General features: G+C 49.2%; 1 protein-coding gene and 1 non-coding gene across 3 annotated transcripts in view; one reads left to right on the top strand and one right to left on the bottom strand.

Moving 5' to 3' along the window:
• KCNK12 (potassium two pore domain channel subfamily K member 12) overlaps positions 1-24719 on the top strand; it is a 66334-nt gene that overhangs the window by 21104 nt on the left and 20511 nt on the right. The window lies entirely within an intron of this gene.
• Positions 11243-11361, bottom strand: LOC112675773 (U5 spliceosomal RNA). The gene has a single exon (XR_003146050.1). It is a non-coding gene; the product is annotated as a U5 spliceosomal RNA (small nuclear RNA).

Below are 24719 nucleotides of genomic sequence, written 5' to 3'. Positions count from 1 at the left end.
GCTGACAATTGCCTCCAAGCAGAAAGCCAGGGCAATAAAAGGTCTTGCCTTGTTTGTTTCCCTTCTCTCAGGGATCATAATCCTGTATGACCTGTATTGCAATGTTTGAAAAAAATAATTTCATAGATTTTGTCTAGTGTCCTAGTTGTTTATGGTGGGAGTATGTCTGGACCCAGCTACTCCTTCTGGATATGTTGCAAGGGTAGAATGGAAGGATTTGCTAATGGATCAGATACAAGGTGTGAAAGAAAGAAAATAATCAAAAAGGACTCTAAGACTTTTGACCTTGGCAACTGGAAGCTTGGATTTGCCATTTACTGAGATAAGGAAGGCTGTAGTCAAATCAAGAAGGGGAGTTGCTGGGATGAAGATGAGAGTCAAGAGCTCAATTTTGAAGATATTAATTTTGAGATGCCTGCTAGACTTCAGGTTGGATGTCAGTTAGGCAGTTGGATATGCATGTCTAGAACTTGAGAGAATTCAGGAATGAGATATCAATTTCTTATAGATCAATGGTTCTTTTAAGATTTTATTTATTTAGGGATCCCTGGGTGGCGCAGCGGTTTGGCGCCTGCCTTTGGCCCAGGGCGCGATCCTGGAGACCCGGGATCGAATCCCACATCGGGCTCCTGGTGCATGGAGCCTGCTTCTCCCTCTGCCTGTGTCTCTGCCTCTCTCTCTCTCTCTCTCTCTCTCTCTCTCTCTCTGTGACTATCATAAATAAATAAAAAAATTAAAAAAAAAAAAAGATTTTATTTATTTATTCATAGACACACAGAGAGAGAGGCAGAGACACAGGGAAAGGGAGAAGCAGGCTCCATGTAGGGAGCCCAATGTGGGACTTGATCCTGGGTCTCCAGGATCACACCCCAGACTGCAGGCAGCGCCAAACCATTGCACCACCAGGGCTGCCCTAGATCAATGGTTCTTAACCCTGGCTGCAGTGGTATTAAAAACACTTAGGAAACTTAGGAAAAACGTCAATGTTCAGACTCGGCCTTAAGCCAACTCAATCAGAATCTCTGGGGATTAGATCTAGGAATTGATATTTTTTAAAGTTCTCCAGATGGTTCTAATGTGCAGGCAGGAGTGAGGACCACTCTTACAAGTGTTATCTGACCCCCTGCCAAAGATCAGCTTGGGCAGTAGTTCTCAACCCTGGCTGCATGTTAAAAGTACCTAGGAAGCTTTTTAATGTCCTAATGTCCAACTATCACCCTACCCCCACCATCCAACTGTATGATATTTTCTAGGGGTACGGCATAGGAATGAGTATCTTGTTAAATCCTTAGGGAACTCCAGTGTGCAGCCAAGGGAATGATCATGGGACTCAGAAGTGATCTGAAGACTGAGCCTTAGTGGTCCAAAGGCTGAAGGAGTGGCTTAGCTAGGAGAACTGACAGAAGGAGGTCACAGGCTTTCTGTGAATGTCTGAACTGTGGCTGTCCATTCATATTTAAGAATATCTGACTGCATGAGTGGGGCTTGTAGGCTCACATTTCTCTTTAGGTCAGTGGGTGAGCAGCCAGCCATTATCTTTATGGTATTGCCCTCACCCAAGCCTTTTCAGGGTTCTTTGGGAATCCTTCCTCTCCTTCCCCTGTTCAGCCACACCCACCTTCATCTGCTGTCACCTTCCAGGAGTATGTTGAGATTCCTCATCCACTAGAAGGATTTTCCTCCCCATTTTCAGTGTTGTTCCTGCTTTATTCCCTTCTGTCTATCCCTTCACTGTCATTTTTAACAAGGTCTTAGAGGGAGAGGGGATCAATCCAGGTGATTAGGTGATCATCTTAAAAATAGAAGTCTCCAAACCTTTTTAAAGGTGGGATCATTTTAAATATTTTTAATAATAAATATTTACATTTATTTAGAATATTTTCACAGAACCCATATGATAGAAATATTTCTTGTAGAACCCATATGATAGAAGTTACGTATACTTACAGTATCCATTAATTAATAGGGAAAATACATATTGACAAAATCCTCTGAATTAATTCAATACCACTTTTAAATGTATTCGTGGTTTTACTTCACATGTATTTGGAAAATAATAGCACAAGCATGTAGGGGAAAGTTATTATGGCTGAGAACAATGCTCAGTGAACAGATTCAGACGCCTTTGCAATAAATGCAGAGTTGTGGGAATCCAAGCCAGATAACTGGGACCCACAGCTCTAGGCTCTGGAAGCCCTTAGAAGTTTCTGACAGGGGAGGGGCTGTTCCTCTGGTCCTGGGGCACCCATGAGCAGGTTTCATTTACAGTTTTTCCCTGTCCATAGCTGTCTCTCTCTGGGAGTTTAATGTGGGTGGGTTCCTCCCCAAGAGAACACGTAGATAATGCCAGCTGGCCTCCTGAGCCAATTATTTACTCAAAGAAAACAAAGGAACAAAATTTAGTCTGGGAATTTTATTCTGCCACCTTTCTCTTCTCCATTCTTCCTCATCTTCTATCTTTAGAAATTCTGTTCTTTGTTCTCAAACAGCACAAATGGTCAACGTTTCCAAGCCCTATGCTAAGTGCTTTACATACTTTATTTCATTTAATCCTCATCACAGTCCTATGGAAACAGGTGCAATCCCTATCCTCACTTTACAGATGAGAAAACTGAAGCAAAGAGAAGTTAAAGGGCTTTCAAAGAGCTATAAAGTGACAAAAGGGAGACTCCGACCCTGGGTCCCTTCCTCTGCAGATAGCCCACCACCCACCCCACCCTGCCTGCAAAGCTGGTGCTGCCAGAATGGTGGAGGACATAAAAGGGACTTAGTAAGTGACTGAACTGGGGATAGACATGGAGCTGAATCCAGGCCTCCCAAAGGGTCCATCCTCTGGTGGCAGCCTGCCTGGTATCTTCCAGACTTCTAGAAACTGGCCACAGCCTCTCCAAGCTTCTTTGCTTCTCCTTGCTCTGCCCTCAGCTCTAGTCAAATGACCTGGCACCCCTCCATTCTTTTTTTTTTTTTTTTTTGTAAGACTATTTATTCATGTGAGAGAGAGAGAGAGTCAGAAACACAGGCAGAGGGAGAAGCAGGCTCCATGCAGGGAGCCTGACCTGGGACTCAATCCCGGGTCTCCAGGATAACACCCTGGGCTGAAGGCAGCGCTAAACCACTGAGCCACCCAGGCTGCCCTCCCTCCATTCTTTATTATGAAATTACCACTGCCCTGAAAGCCCTCTCCTATCCTCCCCCTTCACATCTCCAAAACCCACACAGCATTCAAAGGCCTCTTCCTCAGCAGAGCCCACCCTTGTAGTTCAGACTCCACTGACCCTCCTTCTTCGTTTCACTCCTGTCGGTGACTCTCTGACCACACAGGTATGACTTCCCTCCCTGCCAGCCGGTTAGACCTTGCCTTTAAAAAATAATGACATAATTTTTAACCCATTAAAATCATATATGCTCATTGTTGAACATTTGATAAAGGGAGAAGCACAAAGAAGTGAAAGAAAAGAAATTTCCAAAAAAAAAAAAAAGAAAAGAAAAGAAATTTCCAAAATTTCTATCACTAAAATAGAACTTCAAGAGAGATTTGCCTTTGAGTCTTTTTCTGGAGAAAAATTTGAGGTCTTACCTTATTGATACATAATATAGAAATAAACTTTTTAAAAGCATGCCTGTTGTTGGATGCATAGTAGTATTCTTTGGAGAGGATGTGCTGTAGCTTGTCAGAAGCATGAATGCCTCCCCCACAAGACCTAGGCCAGGGACTCTCCCCCTCCTCCCAGGAGGACCCTGGTGAAGACCATGTGAGTGAGTAATCGGGTTGTCTGGGGGGTGGAAAGAGGGTGTGTTATGTTTGGTGCGTGGTACGTGTTAGCTACAGGGGGGCCATTTAGGAGGCTGGAAAATTAGAATGCTCATGCTGAGCCCACGTCTGCCAACAAAGGGCATTTAAAACAAATCCCATGAAATTATAGCTTTTGCAATCTATGAGTTATTCAGACAGAAAAGTACATGGGACTGATACGTTTTAGTGAAAACCCTGGGAACAATGATGCTGGCTATCTCAAGGACCTGGTAAAGTGTCGTATGAAAGAGAAAGGCTTTCCCAGATGCTGACCCCAGGCTGCAATCCACAATCCCTGTCATTCAGAGCTGGTAAGGCATAAGTCCTACATGCAGAGGCCAGGGCTTCCCTGGGCTACGAGGCCTCGCTGAAGAACACGCTGAAATGATACAAAGAGCTAATGGGACAAGAATCCCTTTGGTCTGGCTTTATCCCCGTGATACCCTGTGTGTGTATTGAGAGGGAGCTGTGGGGACAAGACAGGGAAATAGGAGTACCTAGCATGTCTGTGTGTCTGTCCTCTGGGTAGAGGTCTGTCTTCGCTCTCCTCTGAGACAGTAGAGTCAGACCAAAAGAGAGGTGAAATTGGTGGCTGTGTTTCTAGAATGTTGCTTGGCATTTTGTGCCCACCAAGAGCTGAGGGAAGGCAGGCCCTGGGGACTCAGTGCCACATCTGAGGACCCCTGCTCCTAGAACCAGTGATGGGCATCCTCTTGGCTCCTTGGTGGAAAGAGCCCCTGATCTCCTCTCGTCAGTAATAGAAAGAGCTAGACGAATTGAATCTGAGTAGATGACGCCTCACTGTGTGGCAGAGATGAGAAATAGACTGTAAAGATGGCACACTTCTTTTATAGACCTTCAGAATCATAGTAGCAGAGAGGAGGAGGGAATGACCCATCCCCAAGCCCCAGTCGCTGGCCTGGCTCCCAGAGGGCTCATCCAGGGGCAGTGTCCAGGGCCACGTAACCATGGTGATCCCCGCTCTGCCCTTCCTACCAAAGAGCCAACAGAACACACGCCTGAGGGAATACACCCCATTGTCTTCTGGGACAGGAACACCTAGCTTCTGATGAGTTTCTGCTCTGAAAGCCTAGGACAGCGTTGTCAAAGACCCAAAAAGAGGGTTGGGTCAGCCACTGTGGGATCACAGACCTGAATTCTGACACCCACCTCCACCACTTTCTTGCCACAGTCCATGCCTGTCTGAACCTCAGACTGTGTATCTAAAAACAGGGTACTCCCACCCACCTCAGATGGTTGGGAGGAAAGGTAAATAAACTGTATGTGAAAATGACCTTTTACAGCCGTAAACCCCCAGAGAAACCAAGTGGAAACCAAGAGGAAAGTGACACAGAGTAGTGATGAGAGCTAAACAACGTGGTTGTCATCTGTGTTTGTGGTGGTGGCCGTGGTTGTGACAGGTTCTGTGATCCAGTGCTCTGGCAGGTCCCTTTTTCACAGTCACACTGACACACCTGCTCAAGGAAATTAAAAGTTCCCACCTCAAATAGTCCCTTTAAATGTGCATGTCTGTGTGCAGACTGACCCCCATGTATTAAGCCACCCAGAATTATAAAGGGAAACCCTCTAGCCAGCACTGAAAACCTGTAAGCCCATCTGCATCTTTCCTTGCTTTCTATAGTGGCCTGCGCTGGCTCCCTGCATCCTTGAATTCTCTGCAGGTAGCAGAAGCCTGGGCACCCTCACCTGGCTTGGGTACCCCCATCACACTCCTACCTGGGCTGGGGACTTCCAGGGTCACAATGTGGCAGTGATTTCTCTGGTAAGAAATCTGAGTGACAGCCAGTCCTGCTGGAAATTCTCATTGGCTCCTTGGAGGCCAGGCAAGCTTTAAGATCCCTGAACAATCCCAGAGTGGCTGGGCCCCACTCCCAGGAGACCATCCTCTCAGAGCTGCCAGGACGGGGAGCAAGAAGAAAGGATGAGCGGCAAAAGCACTTTACAGTTTATGAAGGTATAAGTCTAGACCAATTTTTTAAACCCAAACACCTTCTCACTCTGTTTATTGAGCACCTACTGGACACCCCGTATCATGCTGAATCTGAGTGAGACTAGGATGAAGACTGGTTTGCAAAGGCAGGAATCTTTGGGCTGTGCACATTCTGGAGAGCCTGAGAGAAGCAGTCAGCTTCTCTGCAATCTGCCTGTGTTCCAGGAAGACCAGACTTCGGCCCCTGAGCCCAAGCCTGGTGTGGGGGTGAGGAAAGCTGGCATCACAGAGAGTCTGGAGGGAGGTGGCACCTGACAACCATGGGGCCTGACAGTGTGGGCCCGGCTGGAGGAAGCCAGCAGGCCTGACGGAAGCAGCTGGTTCCTTGGCTGCCCTCATCTCGCCTGGGAGGTTATTGCTCTGGGTATAAACAGTCCCCTGCAGTTAGCAGGATAAATATAAACACAGCCTCCTGATCAGGGCTCAGAAACTAAGCTGTGCATTTGAGCTCCCTGCTGCCACCACTGCTGTAAAAACCCAGGATGAGCAAGGGTGCAGTGATGCAGGGCTTTTGCAGCCTTGCACATGGGCTCCAGCAGCCAGCGTGGGCTGTCACAACAAAACACCACGAACTGGGTGGCTCATCTTCTCATGGCTGTGGAGGCCAACAGTCCATGATCAAGGTGTCCTCAGGGGTGGTTTCTTTTGAGGCCTCTTTCCTTGACATGTAGGTGGTGGCTGTCTTCTTTATGTGTCCTCACGTGGTCCTGCCTCAGTATGTGGGTCCTAATCTCTTCTTATAAGGACCTCAGTCCTGTTTAGGATCTACTTACATGGTCTCATTTTTCCTTAGTTTCCTTTTTAAAGGCTCTATGAACAAAGACAGTCATGTTCTGGGGAACTGGAAGGGTTAGTTAGGCTTCAACATAAGAATTAGGGAAGTGAGAGGTCATCGAGGTCATCCCCCTGCCTTCAGAGTGAAACCTGTCAGAGCCTTCCTTGGTGAAAGAGTTGGTCTGCATTTTAAAGACCACCCACTCTAGAGAAAGAGATTCCGTGTATTTGGTGGGCTTGCTGTGACTTGAAGATTTCTAGAAACTGTTGCTGCTTATTAGATATAACTAAAAGCTAGCTTCTTTTACATAGTGTGAATGAACTTCGCAGTAAAACTAGAAGAAACTAAGCTGTGAGCTCTAATAGGGCAGGGTGGTACCCCAGCACAGTGCTTGCACAGAGCAGGTGCTCAGCAGGTCTTGTGGACAAGAGGAAGATGACAATGAGGGAAGCAGGGAGGGAGGGGTGAAAAGGGCTAAAAAATGATTTAAGATTGATGAGTTGTCCCAGGCCCTGGGATACAGTCCTACAGCCACTTGTCACTGCACTGCCTCCAAGCTTCCCCTCAGTGGGCACACTAGGTACTCAGGAAAGGAAGCAAGTGGACAGGTCTCCCAAGCAAACCAACACTTCAGATCCTAAAGCCAAGGAGAAGCAACTCTGATGGACCTTTTTTAAGATTTATTTATTTGTATTTATTTATATGTATTTCTGGGAGGGCCAGAAAGAGAAGGAGAGAATCCTCAAGCAGACTCCCTGCCGAGTGCATAGCACGATGTGGGACTCAATCCTAGGACCCCAAGATCATGACCTGAGCCAAAATCAAAAGTCAGAAGCCCAACCAACTATGCCACCGAGGTGGCCCTCATGGATCTTTAGTCAGGGATGTGGGCAATGATTTTTTTCTTTTGTTTTGAAGAAACAGACCTGGTCTTCCTAAAGTCAGGCAGTAAAACATTAAATCATTTCTGAAAGCATCTCTATGGGAAGCAAAGATGGTATGGTCCACGGTAGCTGTTTTTTGATGACTTGACTTAGTGGAGAGATGGCATCTAGAGACCCCACAGGAGGGGGTTTGCTGCTCAGAACCTCCAGGCTCTTGTCCAAGCCTCTAATGAGGTGAGCCTCTGTCTTCCCACTTCCTAAGATAGACACTAAGCCCCTTGGCACAGTGAACACACCTCATGGCTGGCACACAGTAGGCACATCATAATGTTATAGAAGAGGGAGGCCAGGTGAGTGCACGTGTAAGTGAGGGAGTAGAATGGTCTGAAATGCCTGTGTCCCCCTAACGTTCATATGTTGAGATCTGATCCCTAAGATGGTGCTATTAGGTAGCAGGGCTTCTGAGAGGTGATTAGGTGCTAAGGGTGGCAGCCTCATAATGGAATTAGTGACTTTATTTTTTAAGATTTTATTTATTCATGAGAGACACAGAGAGATGGCAGAGACATAGGCAGAAGGAGAAGCAAGCTCCAAGGGAACCTAATGCAGGACTCAATCCCAGGACCCTGGGATCATGCCCTGAGCTGAAAGCAGATGCTCAACCACTGAGCCACCCAGGTGTCCCAAGGGATTAGTGAATTTATAAAAAAGATCCCAGAGAGATCTCTCACCCCTTCCCTCATAAATGCAGACCAATGGCACCTGTGAGGCAGGAAGAGGGCTCTCACCAGACATCAAATCTGCTGGCACCTTCATCTTAGACATCCCAGTCTCCAGCTCTGTGAGGAATAAATGTCTGTCATTTATGAGCCACCAGTATATAGGATTGTGTTATAGAAGCTCGAACAGACTAAGACAAAGAGTGAATGCCTAAAAGCAACATCTGACACCTGAAATTTTAGGAGCATTTGTTTGTCTTTCTTCCAAGGTAGAGGTCTGCCCAGCTAGGAACTCCTCCCTCACTGCCCTTGCCAGGTGTGTCACCTTGACAGTGAAGACACAGACTGATGTTCACTCTGCTGAGTCCAAGAGCCACCCTGCACAGGACTGCTATCTCCACCTGACAGACAAGACAGACATGGCAGGTAGCTCCGAGTGAGTGCGGACCGAGGTACAATCTGAATCTGATTCCAGGGCCCGGGAATTTAACCGTCCTCTTCAGATACTTGAACAAGCTACTCCACCTCCCCGCCTGGTCTGCTCGGGCTGCCATGACCAATACACCAGAGACTGAGTGGCTTAAACAGTATCTATTTCTCATGGCTCTGGCTAGTCCACTTCCTGGCTAGGAAGTCCACGATCAGGGTGTCAGCAGATTCGGTGTCTGGTGAGCGCCCAGTTCCTGGTTCATAGGTAACACCTGTTCCCTGTATCCCCATATGATGGCAGAGACAAGGGAGCTCGTGTGCAGGCACTGAGCCCATTCATAGGTTAGAGGGCTTCTCCCTCTAACCTATCACCTCTCAAAGGCCTTACCTCCTAATGCCATCACCTCACGGTGATGCATTAACATTAAGACCATCCATTAAGGCAAACATTAAGACCATAATACTCCCGGGGATCCCTGGGTGGCTCAGCAGTTTAGCGCCTGCCTTTGGCCCAGGGGCAATCCTGGAGTCCTGAGATCGAGTCACACGTCAGGCTCCCTGCATGGAGCCTGCTTCTCCCTCTGCCTGTGTCTCTGCTTTTCTGTGTGTCTGTCATGAATAAATAAGTAAAATCTTAAAATAAAAATAAAAACATTAAAAAAAAAAAGACCATAATACTCCCTGAGGTAAAGTAAGTGAAGCACCTGTCTTGGCCCTGAGCCTTGCCAGGTCAGGGTGTCCTAGCCTTCCTCCCCTAAGCTGCTTCAAAGGCAGGCTCCTCCGCTGTGTCCATGTCCTCCCCTACCGGAGCTTTGCCCCTGCAGCCTGGAATTCATGAAGCCCTATCCCCTCATTTCATGCCTACAGCCAGTTTCTCCCAGTTGCCAAATCCCAGGGGACCTGTCAGGTGTCTATCTGGTTAGATCCTTCTAGAAGTCTCTGACCTCTTACTCCCTCATCCATGCTTCTCAAGCCCTTTGTCTGTTCTAGCTTTGGTGACTTTGTCCTCTCCTGCTTTTGTTTCCTCCCTTTGGCCTCCCCTTTCCTAGGCTCCTCCTGGCTACTGTCCTGCTTGGGGCCACCCCCACCTGTTCGGTGTTGCAGCCTCTGAACTGGACTCCTAGATCCCGACTCTTCAGGCTGTGCTCAACACAGCAGCCAGAGAGACTGGCTTTATTATTATTACTGTCATGTAAAAATTGTAATAGCTTGGAGCGCCTGGGTGGCTCAGTCGGTTAAGCATCTGCCTTTGGCTCAGGTCATGATCCTGGGGTTGTAAGATCAAGCCCCACTTGGGGCCCCACACTGTGTGGAGTCTGGGATTCTATCTCTCCCTCTCCCTATGCTCCTCCCCCCACGCTCCCCCACCCTAATTGTGCTCATGCACACATACTCTCAAATAAACAAATTAGGGACACCTGGGTGGCTCAGTGGTTGAGTGCCTGCCCTTGGTTCAGGGCGTGATCCCAGGGTCCGGGATCGAGTCCTGCATCAGGTTCCTTGTGGGGACCCTGCTTCTCCCTCTACCTGTGTCTCTCATGGATAAATAAAGTCTTTAAAAAAATTGATCAAATAAAACATAAAAATTTGCTCTGTACACTGAGCAACCAATGGTTGTTCTTATCTTAATTCCTTCTAAAATAGCATGTGATCTGCTGATAGAGATAAAAGGTAGTTATCAGTTATATTCAGCATTTCTGCTGTCTCTTGAAATCTACTTGAATAGTTATTCTACTTCTTCCGCTTTTTTAAAGAGCAGTAGCTTATCTGTTTATCCCTCATGCTAAAATCAAATGAGAGTGACAGCTTCTCTTCTGTTCTGGGGCATCTGTGTGAGTTAGACTTTGCCCTGAGAGGGTGAATGAGAGATTTGCTGACTAATCCCTCTGTCTAGTATTTTCTTTCTTTCTCCTGCTCTCCTCCTCCTCCTCCACCTCCAGCTCCTGCCGCAGGGCCTTTGCTCTGGCTGCTGACTGGCCTGGAACACTCTTACCCCAGACATCACTTCTTCCAGTGCTTCACCAAATGTTACTTCCTTAGTGAGGCCTGCCCTGGCTCACCCCACTTCATGCTGCAGCATGCGCTCTCCCAGCCCATGGCACCCTCACCCCCTTAGCCAGCTCTAGTTTTTCCTTTTCTTCATGGTATCAACTATTTTCCAATACAATTTACTTGCACATTGTTTGTAGTTTATTATCCATTTCCCAAGCTGAAATATAAGCCCTGTGAGGGAAAGGAACTATTTAAATTACTGATGAATCCCAATGGCCTAGTCTAACACCTGGCACACAGTAGGTCCTCAGATATCTGTTAAGTGCATGAAACCTCCTTCACGGGCTCCTCTTCTCCCCTTTAAATGCCAGGGTTCCCCAGAGGCCCTCATTCTCATACTGTATATGCTCCCTAAGAAGTCTAATCCATATGACCCCTGAATCCATTTCCCAACCTCCACCTGCTTGGCTAAAACATGTTTACTACTCAGTCAGTGGCACCTCCTCTGGGAAGCCCCCTAGGCCTCTTCTCTTATTTCCTAGCTTCTTGTGATGTCTCTCATACTCCCAGGGTCTCAGGGTCATTCTTTTGAGAACAGGGGCCTTATCTCATTCATTTCTATTTATACTTTTTTTTTAAAGCCTCACACAAAGTAAGGCCTCAAAAAAAATTAGTCTAAGACTCAGAGTTGTTTCTCTCCATGGAAATCCTTAGTAAAAGGCGAAAGATTTATTCAATCTGAAGAGAAACCAGAGTCTATTTATACATTTTAATTTCATTTATTTATTTAGTAATCTCTGTGCCCAACAGGGGGCTTGAACTCACGACCTCAAGATCAAGAGTTGCATATATTCTACTGACTGAGCCAGCCACATACACCTATTTATAAATTTTTTTAAAGAGATTTATTTATTCATGAGAGACACAGAGAGAGAGAGGCAGAGACACAGACAGAGGTAGAAGCAGGCTCCCCGCAGGGAGCCCAATGCAAGACCAGGACCTATCCTGGATTCCCGGATCACACCCTAAGCCAAAGGCAGACACTCAACCACTGAGCCACCCAGGTGTTCCCACCTATTTATAAATTAAAAAAAAAAAAAAAAAAAATCATTGTTAGGGGCAGCCGAGGTGGCTCAGCTGTTTAGCGCCACCTTCAGCCCAGGGCGTGATCCTGGAGACCCGGGATTGAGTCCCATGTCGGGCTCCCTGCATGGAGCCTGCTTCTCCCTCTACCTGTGTCTCTGCCTCTCTCTCTGTGTGTGTCTCATGAATAAATAAATAAAATCTTAAAAAAAAGAAAAAAAATCATTGTTAGGGGAAAGGTTATGATTTCAAAAGTAGTAACTAACAATCCCATCTGTACCAGAGGAAATGTGAAATATTTACAAAAGCATACAGAAGAAAATTAAAATGAAAATCACCCATATTTCTACAATCGAGAGATGCGTTCCACTTGAATCAAATACACGTGCAGGCACACACACATGTGCATATATATATACACATATATATACTTACATGTTTTTTAATAAACTGAAGGACTTAGAAGGAATTTCTTTTAAAAAATGAATGGCATCCGATAAAATGCTGTTATGGAATGCTGAGTGCAGAACCATTCTGAGAAAGACAGGAGCAGCCCCTGTGAGCTGAGAGCAGGCCTGTGCTCACATCTAGGCGGGGGTGTTCAGACACGGAACATAAGCAATTCCACGGGACACCGACTTCAGGCAAGGCTACCTGATGACCACAGCAGAGTAAGATAAAAAGAAGACCACTCACCCACAGTCATGTCTGAACACAGACTACATAAGAACATCCTCCAAGCCACCAACATGACCAAACACCCTCCCTGGTTGCTATGAATGACTGCTGCTGCTTTACCAACCACAGCTATGGCATTGCTCCAGTATTCCCACCTTATAGGTAGCAGTTATTAAAATGTCCAATCCTAGGGGCGCCTGGGTGGGTCAGTTGGTTAAGCGTCTGCCTTTGGCTCAGGTCATGGTCTCAGGGTCCTTGGATCCAGCCCCACATTGGCTCCGTACTCAGTCTCTTCCTCTGCCCTCCCCCCACTAGTGCTCTCTCTCGAGTGCTCTATCTCAAATAAATAAAATCTTTAAAATGTTCAATCCTAGAATTATCCCTGCTCCCTGGCAGCATCTAATCCAGAGCAAAGCCTTGCTTCCTTGAGCAACCCTCCAAATCACCTAACCCAAGCCCAAATCCTAACTCAGTCCTTTCTGATACTTGCTGGCCGAGACGCCCCACAGCTCCCCATGGTGTACATCTCCCTTGTGGCAGTGAGTCGGTAAACTCAATTTTGTGTGTCTCCTGGTATGCTCCTGGTAGCCTCTGGCTGCAGAGCCCGGACGATACAGTCCGTCACAGTGTGCTGTCCCCTGCCCCGGCCCAGCACATAGCAGATTTCCAAAAACATGTTAGATAAGTTCAAACTCAGATGGAAACCATGTTTGTGGGACAGTCCTTGCTGCTGACCACTAGATAAGTTGTCATTTTCTGTGAATGGGGGTGGGGGGCTAAAGGCAAGCTGATGAGGAATGTGGGATTTGGGGTTGGGCAGACCTGAGCTGGAATCCCAGTCATGCCACTGTCTGTGACCCTCGACAAGGTCTTTAACACCACCGAGCCCCAGCCTCCGTCTCCTGTCACTCAGGATCAGATGCACACTCATGCCACAGACCCGGGGTAGGCATTTTGGCCACGGTTCCCCATCATGGCATAGTTGTTTGCATGTTTCAGGGCACGATCACAGTGCATTCTCTGAGCCGGAGGCTGTGAGCTAGAGGCTGAGTCGGGCCTCGAGAGGGGGAATGGAAAGAGCCATGGGTGTGGGGTTTAGGACCTGTGTGCTGGTGTTCTTTTGTTCCATTACTTGACTTCTCTGACCTTGGTTTTCTCACCTGAATAAGGGCCAGAAGCAGGAGTTGCTCCAGGAGTTGCTCTGGGGGTACATCTGGGAAAGCACCAGCAGAATGCAGGGCACAGAGTAGGCCTCCATACCCAGTTCCTCAATCCCTCACCTCCCGTGAGCCCACGGGCAACCACCCTTCCCTATAAGTGGCTGAAAGCAGAATGTGCGGTAGGAGCAGCCCTGCCCCATGTGGAGGAGGAGGTGCTCCTGACCCCTTAGCCTCAGTCCAGGCACCTCAAGTCCCATCCCTTCCGACATAGCCAGGCCCTAACAGAGACCCCCGTGCCAAGGTGCTGGGGCAGCCCCTCTAGCTTGTTTGCTGGTCCAGAGAGCAGAGGGCATGTCAGGGGGCGCCAGGGCAGACACAGGGTTCTGCGGGGACCCTCAAGTGCAGTTCCCCCACTGCAGCTCCCAACAGTTGTCTGCATGATGCCTTCTGTCTTTATCACTCCTCTGGAGCAGTTCACAGGCCTCCTCCTGTAAGGAGAGAGGGACAACTCCTCACACAGACCAGGGCCTTGAAGAGTTGCCCCGTGCACGGAGAGCCTGTCCCCAAGGGCTCAGAAGATTCAGCTTCCCAGGCACTTGGCTGCCTTCCTGTGTCTCCCCTCACAGACACCCCCCTTCCAATGTGGCTTGCTGCTCCACAGGCAGGCATGAGGAACGGGAGGCACAGCTCCAGGGGCAGGAAAGCGGAATTGACTGAGAGGAGGTTGAACTGTCCGTGGGACAGCAAGACCCTGCTTTACGGGAACCCCCATGGGCTTCAAAACCTCTGCTCCACGGGCTCCTGGGTGGCTCAGTGGTTGAGCGTTTGCCTTCGGCTCAGGGCGTGATCCCAGGGTCCTGGGATCGAGTCCTGCATCAGGTGCCCCACAGGGAGCCTGCTTCTCTCTCTGCCTATGTCTCTGCCTCTCTCTGTGTCTCTCATGAATAAAGAAAGAAATATCTTTTAAAAAAATAATAAAACCTCTGCTCCTGTTATGATAGAGGATTTGAGGCGACATGAGATTCAGTTGACATTGTAGTGACACTTCCAAGCAGGCGAGCTCACAAGCTCCTCCCCGAATGGCAGCCTCACCACAGCCCAGAGGTCCAAGAGCAAGGAGCGGGGCCAGGGCGGGCCTCAGGCTTTTCTCACGTTGCTGCGCCAACTCCAGCTCCTGCTGGCTAGTCCCATGTCCCATCCGGGACTCCCCTCACCTTGGATTCAGCTTCCCCCACAATCCTGGGCCGAGGCTAGGGCTCTGCTCTTTTGGGACAGTGGGGGGCAGGAGGGGCAGTGATCTCATCCTTGAAAAGGATTAGTCATCAGAGAGGCAGGGACAGATCTGGGGGGCAGGACGGAGGATGGGCTCCATGTAAATGACTCATCTTCCCGCCAGCTCCACAGGGCCCTGGTTTGACAGCTGCTCCCCGGGAGAGGTTGTTAAGCAGGAGCTACCCGGAGGCAGGAGTAGTTAACTGGCTTTTAATAACTCATTTTGCTGAATGATTTCTGGTGAGGAGAGAAAACCTTAATCCCACAGAAGTGGCACAGAGTAGGAGGAGGTTCCAACCAGCCCCGCTGGCCAGGAAAGCCGTGCCAGGGTTCAAAACCAGTTCTTGGGGTCACCTGCCCATTGCTCACAGTTTACCGAAACTTTTCTCATGTGAAACATCGCTAGCCTGCAGCCTGGGGGGTTCAGTCTTTTCTTTAGCTCTCTGCTCTCTCAGCCACCCCCACCTTCTCTCCTCAAACAAAGGCCATCCCAAAGGCCCCCCTACAACAAGCCAAAAGCAAACAGGAGAAGGAGGGGCCCGCGTTTTCCAGGTGCTTTGTCCTGAGTCACCAAGCATCCAGGGCGCACCCCACCCCATGCTCAGCTGCGGGGAGAAGGGAGCCAAGGGCTGCTGTCCTCGGAGCCGGCAATCTAGACAAATCCAAAGCGCCCACCGATACAGCGGCCCACGGTCCCAGCTCCGCCACAGCAGCCCCGCTTTCCAGTGTCCCGCCCGCTGCCACTCCGCACCCCGGGATGGGGGGAGGCGGTGCCGGCCTCCAGCTGGGCCCCCACCCGGCTCAGGGGCCAGGGCCTGCAGCAGGTCCTGAGCAGATGCCGCCACTCACCTGCAGCTGCCCGCAAACCGAGGCCCAGTGAGGTGAAAGCAGTCAGGAGAGTCGGTCTCGCGGGTGTAGACGGGCAGCCCTTCCTGGCTGCCCCCTGGCTTGCACCTTTCACCTGATGCCCCCGAGCAGCGACGGAGCCCTGCTGTCTGCCAGTTAACCTGCTGCTTTGGGGGCACTCCGTGGTCCCCTGTGAGCCGGAGAAGTAACACGTCCACGCGCCCCATCGGCAAGGGAGGCAAGAGCCTGACGCCGGCCTCTGCTCCCAGTCTGCTCTCAGCTCTCCAAGAAAGGTGGCCTTGGCCCTTCCCATGCCTGCCTTGGGAAAGAACAGGAATGGGGACTCGCCAGTTTTGTCCTCTGCAGCCTGTAAGTTTGTCCCTGTTGCTGGGGGTCAGGCTGAGATGCTGGAGAAGCTTCTAGCGGTGCCCCTGAGAGGTGTTTCTAGAGGCCTCACTCCATGATGCTCCCGTAAATTCAGCCTGAGAACGAGGTGGAGGGCAAGTTCTCCCTCATGGCCCTCTTCCCGCCTCCACAGGGTCGCGCTCACTCTCGAGTGCATGCTTTTCTCAAAGCCAGGCCTCTACGTCCTCCCTCTCGAACCCCCACCCACCCTTCTGGACAAATAGGCCTCCTGGTGTCTCACCCAGACCGGCCACCCCGAGGACCTCAGTGTGGGCTCTGACCCCGGTGGGCGCCAGGTGGGTGCGCCTGTGCACTGGGGGCAGCTTTAAGTCTCCCAGGTGCTTCTCTTGCACAACAGGGAGCGAAGAGCTGCTGCGGCTCCGACCTTCTCTTCCTTCCAAACCCCGTGCACTTGACTCTATCACATCGCAAGCTCCTTCCTCTGCTTTCAGACCCTGGCTCTGCCTCTTGTGTGATCTGGGCAAGTTATTTAACTTCAGGGTCCTTATCTGTTCAGTGTGACCGTATTTGCTAATCTTGCAAATGGGGATGATGTTAACCTTCCACTGTGGCTCATCCCATCTGAGATTTAAAATGCACCATCGATTATAAATGCACCACTATTGTGTACCATGAAGAATTTAAAATGTTGCCGAATAAACTATGTCAGGTCATTATCCTAAGAAGCACCCTGATTTCAGGGATGTTAAAATGCAAGGGAAAAAAAAAAAAAAAAAAGCTGTGACTTAGAATGAATAAAACCCAGTGCCTCACGGGGTCATGGTGAGGATGAAATGCATGGATATACACGAAGTCTTGGTCCAGGACCTGGAAGTAGTGATGGCCTCAGTACATGTCAACTATTATTAGGCTCAACCACCTTTTTATTCCTCACTGAATGCTTTAGTGACTTTTCCTGTCCATTCTTTCAGCCTGGAGCTCTCCTAGTAAGTTCAGGGCTTACCCAGGCCTGTTGGCTGTCTCCCCTTATTCCCCCGCAACCAACCCAGGGTAGTGACTTAGAGCAGCATGAGTCAGTGTCTTGACTCTAACCACAGAGCAGCCTAATGGCAGTTCAACCCTCCACCCTACATCCCACCTCAAATATTCCACTGCTCCCTGCTGGGAGAGGGAGGGCCATGGGAAGGCCTGAACTGCTAGCCTGGCCTTGGGCAAGGCCCAGACTCCAGTGAGCTTCAGGCTCCTTGATTATTAAAGTGAGGCTGTTAAAATGAGATTGAACGTGTTGGGAAAGGCTTCCCAGAGAACTGTGCCAAGCAAACAAGTGGAGCCATGGGTAGGGTCACCAGATTGAGCAAATAAAAATACAGGACACCCAATTATATTTGGATTTCAGATAAATAATTAATCCTTTTTTTAAGATTTGATTTTGACATAATCTCTACACCCAGCATGGGGCTTGAACTCACAACCTTGAGATCAAGAGTTGCACACTGTAGCAACTGAGCCAGCCAGGTGCCCCTAATATATAACCCTTAAAGAACATTTTTTATTTTATTATTATTTTTTAGTAACCTCTGCCCAACGTGGGGCTCAAACTCACAACCCTGAAATCAAGAGTCACATGCTCTTCTGATTGAGCCAGCCAAGTGCTCAATAATGAATCATTGGGACATGCTTATACTAAAAAATGATTTGATATTTAACTAGGAGTTCTGTATTTTATCTGGCAACCCTAATGTGGCTTTGCCCATCCCTGCCTGTTGACTCCACACCTCTGCTTTCCACTATCTCGGATAGTTAACTCTTACCCTTGAGAGGTTCTTGAAATTTTTACTTTCAATCATTCAGTCAACAAATAACTATCATTGCCTACTTCACATAAGATTCCCTTGTTCACTGTAGAGCATGGAAAGATTAATAATAAGTCTTTATTAAGGGCTTACTAATGTGCTAGGCATTAAATACTTTGCATATATTAACTCAATACAAGAAATACATGATCGAGGTAGTTATGTTACCTGCATTTTACCGATAAGGGCTTTGAGGCACAGAGAGGTTAATGAATTTGTTCAAAGACACATAGCCAGGGGGTGGTGGAGCTAGGGTTCAAACCTGAGCAGCAGAGTTCCAAATAGCCAGTATAATGTGACCTCAGCTGCAAGGGATTCCCATCTCACTGTGGAGACAGGCCCCCGAAGGTAATTAGTCTCATAAGTCATTTATGCTTGCTACTAAAAATAAAATTCAGTGACCATCTGCAGCGGCATCACCTGAAGCCAGGTTACAAATGCAGAATTGGGAGCCCTGCCCCAGAATCCAACAAGATCCCCAGATGGGTCCTAGGCAATCTAGTTTGAGAATCACTGCTCCAAACAAGCAGGGGGAGAGTCTATTTATTCACTCGACAAGCTTAGCTCAAGCACGTTCTGCACACCAGAGGCTATTCTAGGCACTGCATTGTCACGGTGACTATTGGAAAATGTGGGTACTCATAAGCGTTTTTTAAAATATCTCATCCTTAAGTCTTCGTGAGGATAGACTGCAGCATTTCCCAAAGTTTATTCTTTGAAACACTCAGCTCACCTGAGGCAGTTAAATACAATCTGAGGTCAGATTAGTATGGGGAACACTGGTTAGTGTTAGCACAGCCTCCTCGGATTCATAAATCACACAATAAGTGCTCTGAAAAGTCCTGCCATAAATAAACTTGTTTCACGTTCATCCATCATTTTATTTTTTAATTTTGAGAATTCTACTCACCTCCACCTTCTCCCCACCACCAGTAAGTCTATTTTATCATCACGAGAAGCACACGTTGGTATTGCAGTTTACAAAGAAGGTTCACGTTGGGAGGCTGACATTTTATAGATGAAGAAATTGGGGCTCAGAGAAGTTAGTGGTAGTGACTTGCTTCACTCTTGGCCCATAGAGGCCACAACGGAGGTCCAACCTTTGAGTTCAAGTCTGGTGATATTTCCTGGACGCTGAGCTGTTTACCCTGGTGCTCCAACACCAGTTGGAGTGTGTTGGGGTGTATGTCATGGAAGGTGTAAGCAGGAGAAGGGGTTTATGAGCCCAAGAATTGAAAGTCCAGAGGTAGGTCGGGGAGCATGGCCAGTTTGATGTCACAGCTCACTGGGGTCATGAAGCTTCATTCTTTCAGGCTACCTCCACTCGCCTCCTGCAGCATCAGCTTCATCTAAGGCTGGCTCCACCTCATGGCCACAGAAGGCTGCCAACTACTCTTGGGGCTACTTCTGCTCCCTCCACATTCAGGGCAGCTCTAAATGACAATCTTTTAACCCAAAAACCATCAGAGAAACTCTTTCATCTGATTTGCCTGAATGGGATCACATGCCCATTCCTGCACCAATCTCTGTAGCCATAAAAATGCCCTGCACTGATTGATTTAGGTCTATCCATCCTTGAGCCAATCCCAGTAAGGGAACTGGTAATTTCCATTGGCCTAGCCTGCACCTGGATGCAGGTCAGTTCTTCAAGTGGCCTGGCTGCCTCACATAGGAGTGGGGGGTAGGAGATGTTGTTAAGGAAATAGCTACACCATCATCCACAAGTGTTTTGGGCCACTTGAAATTAAATCAATAATATACACTTTAAATATCTTACAATTTTGTATATTAATTATACCTCAGTAAGGCCAAATATTTAAGAGAAATTTAAATCAAAATATTTGAAATTAGTGGTGCCTGGGTGGCTCAGTGGTTGAGCATCTATCTGCCTTTGGCTCGGGTTATGATCCTAGGGTCCTGGGATCGAGTCCCACATCGGGCTCCCTGCAGGAAGCATGCTTCTCCCTCTGCCTATGTCTCTGCCTCTCTCTGTGTGTCTCTCATGAATAAATGAATAAAATCTTTAAAAAATTTTGAAATTGGGCAGATTCCAAACAGTAGGATATCCAAGGGCTACCTTAGAACATTGTTTCTTTTTTTTCTTTTTTTAAGATTTTCTTTATTTATTCATGAGAGACAAAGAGGGAGAGGTAGAAACATAGGGCAGAGGGAGAAGCAGGCTCCCTGTGGGGAGCCTTGATGTGGGACTTGCTCCCAGGAATCTGGGATCACACCCTGATCCAAAAGGAGCCACTCAAGCACTGAGCCTTCCTGGTGTCCTTATAACATTGTTTCTTAAAGAACAGGCTTCAGCCTGTCTGCATCAGAATCATCAGGGAAGGGCAGCCCGGGTGGCTCAGCAGTTTAGCACTGCCTTCAGCCCAGGGCATGATCCTGGAGACCTGGGATCGATTCCCACGTCAGGCTCCATGGAGGGAGCCTCTCCCTGTGTCTCTGCCCCTCTGTCTCTCTCTGTGTCTCTCATGAATAAATAACTCTTTTTTAAAAAATCATCAGGGAACATTTGTTTAAATGCAGATTCCTGGGTCCTCTTCTTGACCCACTAAATAAACCTCTGGAGCGGGACCTGCCTTAGAATCGGCATTTTATTAGCACCACACTAACCAACTGAGTTAACTGGTCTCTGCTTTGGAATCTGCATTTTAATCATACAACCTAGTTTCTTGGATCAGCCCTGATTTACACCTGCTGTCCTGGGGTAGTTATTACTAGTGACCCTTTTACTCTCAAAAGTATACTGGATTGGACTATAAATTATATCTCCCCTTCCCCAAGGTGACACTGTAGAGCCAGAAGAATAATGTCCCCCAGGTGAAGAGCAAAGACTTGCCATGCCATCCAACCGGCACTGTGGAAAGGGCTTCAGGGTCAGCTCAGCCGCTTACAAACTGTAACTCATCCGACTACCTTCACCACCCTTAGCCCATGTCACAGGGTGGTTGGGGGAACCGGACGAGAGAACATGTGTCCAGTGTCTAGCACAGAGGCTGCCCAGCGCCCAATACAGATCAGCCTCCTTGAGCTGAACTCCAGAGGCCCTGTCACCAGGGCCCCATTTGCGAGGGCGGTACCAGACAGGCTGTGGGAATGAGCTTCACAGCTTTTGTCAAAGTGGCATAATAAAGCCCCCAAGTGTCTGCTTTTTGCAAACTGGGATGGCAGATCAATTGTGGCATAAACAAAACAGCAGGCTTGGTGCGAACCTGGGGACAGATTACGCCTCTGCAGGGTGTGATTGGGGGAAGGAAGAGACTCTCGGGGTGGCTGGGTTTGCCTTTTCTCTGGCTGAAGCTTTAAGGCCCCTCTCCGCAGCCGGCCTGGCTCCCCACAGATTGCAGGAGCGTGGGGGACTGCTCATCCCCTCTGGGAAGCACCTGGCTAGATAGCAGTGCCAGGCACAGACAGCCCGCCCCTCGGCCCTCAGCAAGAAGCCTGACCCTAAGGCTTGGGGGGCCCCCCAGAGCTCTGAGCCTTTGGGGGTGCGTGGGGAAGGAGGATAAACTGTCACCTCTGCCCTATTTCCTGAGCTGAGCAGACGGGTCCTCTGTAGGAAAGCAAGAGGTGTGGTGAGCACAGAGCCAGACCACAGGACTAGGGCTGGTGAGAGGGACACTGCACAGGGTGCCCCCTGTGCTGTCAGAAACGCTCCTGACCTGCATGTCCCCTTCATTCTGGGAGGATAGTACCACAGCCAGTCAAGCATTTGGCACCACTTTGGGCCCGTGCTCATGGCCATAAGGAGACCCCAGAACAAGTCCTGGCCCAGCCTATTTGTGCGGGCATCAGGGAAAAGCTGTGCCCTGGCCCAGGGGTGAGCCTGCGGCAGCAGAGAAATAAAAATCAGTACAAAACCTCTAAGAATACAGCCCAGATACTATGAGGGCAGCTGGTTTTCCACCTGTCTGGCTTCCACCGTATCCCCGAGCCCAGCACAAAGCCTGCCAAGCTGTGTTTGCTGAAGGAGTGGGCGGATGTTGGTCTTCCAGCAGTGTATCTAGTGGTGTGCCTTGCAGAGGCCCTGGGAGAAGGCCACACTCCTTTGGGAAAGGAGAATAGTTGGTGGGGAAACATGTCTCATTCTCAGTCCCATCGTCAAGAGAAGAGATATATCCTCAACAAGAGACCCAGCTCTAGGGATACCCGGGGGGCTCACTCGGTTAAGGGTCTGCCTTCAGCTCAGGCAGGTCATGATCTTGGAGTCCTAGGAGAGAGCCCCACATTGGGCTCCCTGCTCAGCGGGGAGTCTGCTTCTCCCTCTCCCTCTGTCCCTCCCCCCCACTCATGTTTTCTCTCTCTCAAATTAATAATCTTTTAAAAAACTAAAAATTTTAAATTTTTAAAAAGATTTTATCTATTTATTCATGACAGACAGACAGAGAGAGAGAGAGAGAGAGGCAGAGACATAGGCAGAGGGAGAAGCAGGCTCCATGCAGGGAGTCCGACGTGGGACTCGATCCCGGGACTCCAGGATCAGACCCAGGGCTGAAGGCGGCACTAAACCGCTGAGCCACCCAGGCTGCCTTAAAAATTTTTTTCAAAAAGAAATCTAGCTCCAGAGGGGACCTAGGAAGCTAGACATAGGGGAGTTTGAAGGAATCTGGGGCTGCTCCTGATGGAGAGCACAGCCTTTGACTCAGGGCAGTTAGGTCAGGTAGGGGAGTCCTGTGAGGACCCCAAGGGGCAAATGAGTCCCCTGCCTGTGGGCAACCAGCCAGTCTGTTAGCCAAAAGTGGAGGTCCCCCCAGCATTGCATTCCACCTACTGTCCCTAACCAAGCCCCGGATCGAATCTGGTTATACAGCCGTCTTATCTTCACTGTGCCACAAGAGGGGTGAAGAGTCCACCTTGATGGGAACCATAGAGGAGGAGCAGTGGCCCTTCTCCCCAGCAATGGTCAGCGGAAAGAGAGCCACGGGGGGAAAGAAGACTCTTGGGGGGCATGACAGAGGGTCAGCCTCCCCACGTGAGAGTGCTCTCTTGACTGCCAGATTGAAATTAGGTTTTCTAGGAGGAATGGAGGCCCCGCAGTGCCCTCAGAAGGCAGCGTGGGGTGGGGGGAAGGATGTGGACGGTGGACACTGGCACACCTGGGCTTCAGACTCACCTTACCCTTCCATGCTGTGGGGTCTTGGCACCACTCAACCCCTTGGTCCACGGCTTCCTGTCTGTTGAGTGGGGTGTGCCTCGCTCTGTGGGGCTGACACTGGAGGGGCAGGGGTGGCGCCGGCCTTCCCCCCAGCAAGGGAATCCAGGTAGAATCAGTTTATTCAATGGGCTGACCCAGGGAAATGGCCTCGTCTTCATCTGCTGTCTTAAAGGACTTCCCTTTGGATCCCTTCGCGTCTTGGGCACATGCTAGAGTTTTCCAATTAGTTGTTATTTTAAATACCAGCAGTTTTATTTATTTTTTTTTTAAATTTTTATTTATTTATGATAGTCACAGAGAGAGAGAGAGAGAGAGAGAGGCAGAGACTCAGGCAGAGGGAGAAGCAGGCTCCATGCACTGGGAGCCCGATGTGGGACTCGATCCCGGGTCTCCAGGATCGCGCCCTGGGCCAAAGGCAGGCGCCAAACCGCTGCGCCACCCAGGGATCCCAATACCAGCAGTTTTAAAATTGAAACTCATCCTCAGATATCCAGTCTGATCTAAACTCAATCTTCAAGTTCACTTCTTTTTTTTTTTTTTTAAGATTTTATTTATTCATGAGAGATGTACAGAGAGAGAGAGGCAGAGAGACACAGGCAGAGGGAGAAGCAGGCTCCCTGCAGGGAGCCCAATGTGGGACCCGATCCCGGGTCTCCAGGATCACGCCCTGCGCCCAAGGCAGATGCTCCACCGCTGAGCCACCCAGGCGCCCCTTCAAGTTCACTTCTAATCAAAGCTCAGCCTCTCCCTTCTTGCAGTGCAGAAGGGGCAATCTGTGTTTGCTCTTGGTCTGACATCACTGGTGCCACTATAATCCTTTCTTAGCCATTGATAGTGGCTCTGCAATGGGCACTGTTGGGACAGCCATGCCCTTTCACGGGGCCCATTTATGGGTTTTTGGAGACCAGACACAGGGACCACTGCCCTACACTGTTCCATCAGTGGATGTGCCCTCTCCATTCAACCTCCTGTGAGTACCTCGAATGCTTCCCAGCACCCCACCACTTAGCCTCTTATTGCTGGGGCCCCTCCATCCAGCAGCAACCCTCTTGGGGAGAGTCCCTTCAGATCTGGCTGCCTTCTGCACATCCACTCGACCCTGTCACTCTCACTCCTTGATGCAACTAGCGTTAGAAGTGCAGGCTGCTCCCCTCTTCCCTGCCCCTGTCTGTGTGGGCTCCTCCAGCCAGCCTTCCATCCAAAGAAACTCTCCAGCAATCTTAGACTCTAGGAAATACCTCTGGCTCTCTCAAAACTCTCACCATAGTCCATCCAGTGGAGTGGCCCTGGCTGGGCCTGCCTGTGTCTGCAGCTCTGCTAGCCTCTGGAGTGAGCTCGCCAGCTCTCCTCCTCTGTCTGCAGCCTGGGGTGCTCTTAACTGCACCCCAACATGTGGCCTGGGGGTGGGTACAGGATGACACAGCTCTGCTACTTCGTGACCATCTCCCATTATCCCTGGATAATTTCTAGCCTTTCCATATAGCCTGGAGATGGGGGGCGGTATGAGGTGCTAGTCACCAGACCCATTTTCATCTTCTAGTAATCCAGCATAGAGGCATCTAGAACTTCCCTTTCAAATATGGGATAACATACCACACATCACTCTTAGATTTGAAACTCCAGCTAAAAACCCTAAAGATTGGGAAAATCTCATTTGATGTTCTCTCAGGCAAGTGTTAATTTTCCAGACT

Source organism: Canis lupus, chromosome 10, assembly GCF_003254725.2.
Source record: "Canis lupus dingo isolate Sandy chromosome 10, ASM325472v2, whole genome shotgun sequence".
NCBI classification, from domain to species: Eukaryota; Metazoa; Chordata; class Mammalia; order Carnivora; family Canidae; genus Canis; species Canis lupus.
The sequence above is the reverse complement of the archived record's forward strand: the minus strand, read 5'-3'. Positions and strand labels throughout refer to the sequence as shown.